The 6,287-nt window shown below is 38.3% G+C and overlaps 1 pseudogene; it reads left to right on the forward strand.

The window, feature by feature from the left end:
• The first annotated feature begins 4,079 nt into the window (after nt 1-4,079).
• Nucleotides 4,080-5,013, forward strand: LOC103254154 (annotated as a pseudogene).
• Nucleotides 5,014-6,287: the final 1,274 nt, after the last annotated feature.

Raw genomic sequence — 6,287 nt, forward strand, 5'->3', positions numbered from 1 at the left:
AATGAAATAGATCAAAGGGAAAGTTTAAGGATAAAGAGAAACAGAGATATTCATACTGATGATTGACCCAATTGAGATGGTTTTCATATACTTCCTGAACTCCTGTTGTATTCCAGGCATCTTGCTACCTGCTACAGTTGTCCACTAGTAAATAAGATAGGCATAGAAATTCCCATCACTGCTTAACATTTAGTGGAAAGAGTAAATGCCACTCTTGACTTGATTTTTTTCTATCTCAAATTGAGGAGAATAAACACATCTATTCATAACCAAAGTTTATTTTGTTTATTTTGTTTATTTTGCATTACTGTAATCACCTAGGCATAAGGCTTTACATATATATGTATATATAATTAATATAGAGAGTTGGCATCTCACTCTGTTATCTGGACTGAAGTGCAGTGGTATGATCACAGCTCACTATAACCTTGACTTCCCGGACTCAAGCAGTCCTTCCTCCTCTGCCTCCTGAGCAGCTGAAACTACAGGCACATGCCACCATGCCTGAATAATTTTTTACTTTTTGTAGAGGTAAGACAAGCTCTTGCTATATTACTCAGGTTGGACAAGATCTAGTATTCGAATAGAGTGATTTAATAGTAGCGACTCTAACAAAATGCACATAGGAATCTGGGATTTGCAACATACTTTCACCTACACTATCGCTTTCAGCCTTCCTGATTCTCTGCTTTCTTACCTGGAAGATAAGTAACAATGCGGTTTTGCACTGACAGGCATAGTTAGACAGCCATTTGTGAAGATCTGAACCTGAGCCTCAGAGAAGATATGTGAAGATATGTAGTTGAACATAAAGCTGAAAGAAAAAGTGAGACTTTTTAGAAGTATTGTCTTTAGACTCTAAAGTTTGTGATTTTTCATTATATATCAATTGCTGCTCCACTGACCCATCAATCAACTGGGAGCCAGGAGTTTTCCCTCAAAATTTCTCCTGACTTACTGTTTTGGGAAAACTGATCACATTTTACTGTTTTTGGCAGCCCATATCCTCTTAGTGCAACCAAACAGGGAAATAATAAAGAGGAGAGGTAGATAACATTACCTTAAGGTAATAACAAAATTCTTCCACAAGCTGACCACCCAGAAATAATCAGTTTTGTGCATATCCATTTTGTCATTATTTTAAAATGCATTGTGTTTCCTGTCTGATCTTATTTCCTTAAGTCCTAATCACGGGGCACTATTTTTGTCTTTGTTTCATAGAACATTGGAACAGAAAGTGACCTTTGAGATTATTTAGTCAAACTCCTTTAATATTCAGATGAGGAAGTCATGGCTAGAAAATGTGTCTATAGATTCAAGCGACATTCTAAGAAGGGAAAACAATTTAGTAACTTTATTTTCTATAAGAAATTGCTTACAAAATGAATGTTCTATGGCTTGATCATAGGATAATAACTGAGACTCTGCCTAAATTTAAATTTAGACAAGATTTTGATATGTTACATTATTGTTTTGAGCCCCAAAGTGCCTTTTCCAAGCTTGATATATGGTAAGCTCTTTGCTGTGTGAATGAATGAATGAAGTATGTACAACTTATGTGTACACTTTGAAAACAATAAACACAATTTACTAACCCAGACCATTATCCTCATATTCACTCACATCATTATCATCATCAAGGAAACTTTATTGAATGCATGCCATGTGTGCTTGTAATAGGAATGGAAAAGAAAGGATGTGTTGTTGGATATTGGGCGGTTGGAAGTTGAAAGAGATTCATGTAATGATTGAGGTTTGAGTATGTTTGTGTATGGTGTTCACTGAGGAAGAAGATGGAGTGAGACTAATTCAGGGAAGGGGGAGTGTAATATGTTACCCCTTGTGAATATAATGGTGGCACAAACTAATAAAGAAAATGGAAATATAATGATTAATAACACACAGCTCTGTCCCTGTTGATAATAATTTACCCACATGTAGGAGTCCAGTTACTGGTGAATGTGAGATAGTAAAAGAATGTTAATTATTTTACTATGTTTATAGCTCATGTATTGGACTGGTCACCAATTTTTGAATACCAATAACATAGAACCTTAGTATAATAACAGCTAACACTTATTGAAGGCTTACTATCTTCCATCCATGAATACAAACACTTGGCATATATTAAATTATTTAACTCTCATCACAGCCCTATAAAATTGGTGCTATTATGGTCGTCTCTGCTGCACAGATGAGAAAAATGAGAAAGATTAAAGAAATTGGTTAAGGTTACTCAGGTAATACATGGAGAATTCAGGTTTTGAACTCAGGCATTCTGGTTTCAGAGTCTGTGCTCTTAGGCACCTTGTACTACTACATACTAGAAGCTTTGCTGTGAAAGGAAATTTGGGTTCATATAGTATAATAACCCTTACTCTACAGGTGAGAAACTCAAGGCCTAAGAAGTTCAATAATTTGCCCAGGGTCATATCATAATTTTGTTACATAACTTGAACTATGACAATTTATGTTCTTGTGTGCAGGGCTGAATTAATTGGAGGCAGGACATGATGACCTTAGCCTGCAGGTACTAAGCACTTCTATTTATTCACAAATTAGTCTGGAGAAGTTGAAAAAATGAGGTGGTTTACATAAGTTTTCAAACTTTCTTTTCTTATGTGAGGAACTAAAGTAATTCTGTAAATGGAAACATCATTCTGGCTTGCTCTGGTTGAGTGGAAGTTTCCTTTGAGGAATATGTTGCATCAGTTTATTAGCAAATCAGGTTTCTAGGTATGAGGAAAGACAGTTTGTCCCCTGCAAAATGGATTGGTGGCTCTATGCCAGGAGAATTAATGAAAGATGTAGAAGATTAAGCAGACCATCTTATCTCTTTATTCCCTTCCCGGGCAGTCCCTTCCACCTTCTGCCACTCCAGAAGGAGATCTTTTCACAATATTCCCAGAAAAGAGATTTTACAACCTTCCTCTCCATTGCTGATTAGAGTAGTAAGGAGGGTGAGAAGGGCATATCTGGTCCATTTCATTCTTCTAACTAGAAAAACTCCTCTGGTAAATATCTTAAGGCTAACTTGGACATGCACATCAAAGAGAATATGGCTAAACTGAAGTGTCATATTTCATGGTGAGTTCAGCAGGGCAATTTATCACAATTGACCCCATCAGAGAAGGACCAACCATCCTTTGTAGACCTAGGGTTGCAAAGTGCCACCACATTAGGCCATAAAATTTATCATGTCAGGAGATCTATAGTCAACTCTACGCACTGTGAAATACGACAGTGCTGCCAAGATATTTATCTTTGTTGGACTTGACAGATTAGTCCTGCATTTCCACTTAGTCTACATTTTTACCCCAGTGCAATCTATTATAAACCTTCAGGATAATCTGCTTGGAAACACGACTTGCAGTGCCAATAAGCTAGACAAGTTGAGGAAAGGCTTGTATAAATGTACATATTTTAGGGATGCTCTGTTAAATGCTAAAAATTATTCAGTGACTTTCTTCTCTTTTCAGATAATTATTTTAAGAAAAGTAATGCACAAGAAGGGGTTTTTGACAAAGTAATATCATTGAAGATACATATGACTTTTTGTTTATATTTCTCATTTCAAAGAAAAGAGGCAAAAAGGACAGGCATGATGGAATTTCTCCTTCATTCCTGAGTTTCCCATGGGCAGGATTGTGAGGGAGTGTAGCTGGTTATCAGTGCTTCTGTCTCATAGCCTTCTCTATTCATGCTGGTGTGCCACCTCTTCCCTCCTAGTTTTATTGGAATCTCTGCATTTTTCATCCTTTCCTAAACTCTGCTCAATGGACAGTCACTTACACTATTACATGGTAAGGAATGGATATGGCTTCATAATCCTCTGATTATTTTTTCCTTATTTTAGTGACAATAAATATAAAATTATTTGATAAGAGGAATTTCGGAATTCCAATTCTTAGTTTCTCCCTGGTAGTAATAGTGGTCAGATAGGAGGACTATCTGTTTACCCCAGAGAATAGCAGTCAGCAGGGAATAAATAGTTCAGAGGATTTCAGAGCCCTGGATTTAAAGTTGGTTTCCGGCCCAGTCCCATCCTACAGTCGTCTGCCTCCCTCTTTTCTTTCAACATGACAGATGCTGCTGTGTCCTTCGCCAAGGACTTCCTGGCAGGTGAATGTCCATGGCCATCTCCAAGACTGTGGTAGCACTCATTGAGTGGGTCAAGCTGCTGCTGCAAGTGCAGCTTGCCTGCAAGCAAATCACTGTAGAAGCAATGCAAGGGCATTATAGACTGTGTGGTCTCTATCCCCAAGGAGCAGGGCGTCCTGTCCTTCTGGCATGGTAACCTGGCCAATGTCATCAGATACTTCCCCGCCCAGGCTCTCAACTTTGTCTTGAAAGATAAATACAAGCTGGCTTTCCTGGGTGGACAAAAGGACCCAGTTTTGGCACTACTTTGCAGGGAATCTGGCTTCAGGTGGTGCCACTGGGGCCACATCCTTGTGTTTTGTGTGCCCTGTTGATTTTGCCTGCATTCATCTAGCAGCCGATGTGGGTAAAGTCAGAGCTGAAAGGGAATTCAGAGGACTTGGTGACTGCCTGGTTAAGATTTACAAGCCTGACAGGATTGAAGGTCTGTACCAAGGCTTTAACATGTCTGTGCAGGGTATTATCATCTACTGAGCTGCCTACTTCGATATCTGTGATACTGCACAAGCAATGCTTCCAGATCCCAAGAATACTCACACCATCAACAGCTGGATGATCACATAGTCTGTCATTGCCGTTGGTGGGCCGACTTCCTATCCATCTGACACTGTTCGCCGCAGCATGATGATGCAGTCAGGGCGCAAAAGAACTGATATCATGTACAGAGGGATGTTTGACTGTTGGAGGAAGATTGCTCATGATGAAGGAGGCAAAGCTTTTTTCAAGGGTGCACCATCCAATGTTCTCAGAGGCATGGGTGGTACTTTTCTGCTTGTCTTGTTCTGTGAAATCAAGAAATACCCATGTTATTTCCCAGGTTCCCCCCATGAACAGGATTGTTGTATTATGTAACATAGCTTTGGCATTCTTGGCAGACTCGTGGCTATCAATGGCATCTATTTACTGGTTGAAAATGGGAAGCAATGATATTCATTTGACCAGTTTTCTCTCAAAGCCATTTCCATGATGATGATGATGATGATGATGGGACTCAATTATATTTTTTATTTCAGTCAATCCTGATAACTTACCCAGAGACTGCAGCACTAAGCAAAAAATGGCCCCTCCTTTATCAAAATACCCTCATCAAAGCCACTCATTCCTTGAGCACGTGACTTTGTTACTGAAGTGCCAAGGATTCTGTCAGGATCCTGTTGCTTGTTACATAGACAGCCAATCACTGAGACAAATATTGCCAAGGGAGAAGTCTTTTTTTTGGTTGATATCAGTCAAGGAGAACAGGATATTTCATTTCAAATCCATCTCCCTGTCCTACTGAAGTAGGGATTTTATATTGGGGCAGGAGTATAGAAAACAGAAATTAGGGAGGGTTAAGGAAGAGGAATTGTTAAATAGGAATTAGGGAGGGGTCTGGTATCTCATTGTCTGGATGTGGTGATCTGGTGAATTTCAGTTTCTTGATACTATAGGCCTGAGGGTTGGTTTATTAAAAATAAACTGTAACCATTAACTTAAACTTTGGAGAAGTTGGACCAGTTTCTGCTTGTTATCTCTATGACATTTATTTTACTCTACCTTTCCTGAATTGTGTATCTCTGTTTCTACAATATAGTGAAATCTTTGAGTGTAGGGATTTTGTGTCATTTATTTCTGTATTTCCCATAAAGTGGACTATATGTAATTAAATAGTAGGTGATTAATAAACATTTGTTAACTGAATAAAAGCATATTGGCTTTTATAAGTTTGAGGAATTTTCCACATGTAAAAAAGCCAAAATAGAAACTATACAATTCCCTTTCTTTTGATTCATATTTTCTGCCAGGCAAGAACATCTGGATAGAGACCCACTTTCAAGAAACTTTATAACTGGAATAAAGCACTCTTGGAACTGTATTCCTGTAGGAAAGTTGCTACTCTTTGAACATAGTTCAAAACTCTTGAACATTGTTGCATTTAGCAATGGCTCTGAAAGGTTATTAACTTCTCTGTTCTTTTTCTTTCAACCCCTTTAACATTCTCATTGGAAAACCAAGAAGAAAATTTGGACTGGAAAGAAACTTAATAAGCATACAATCAAATCTTTCATTTTATAAAAGTGGAAACTGAGGCTGACAGCCTCTAAGTGATTGCCCAAACTTGTGCTACCAGTTCATGGCGAACTAGG

The sequence above is a fragment of the Carlito syrichta genome, unplaced genomic scaffold (assembly GCF_000164805.1).
Source record: "Carlito syrichta isolate Samal-C Ts95f unplaced genomic scaffold, Tarsius_syrichta-2.0.1 Scaffold271562, whole genome shotgun sequence".
NCBI lineage: Eukaryota > Metazoa > Chordata > Mammalia > Primates > Tarsiidae > Carlito > Carlito syrichta.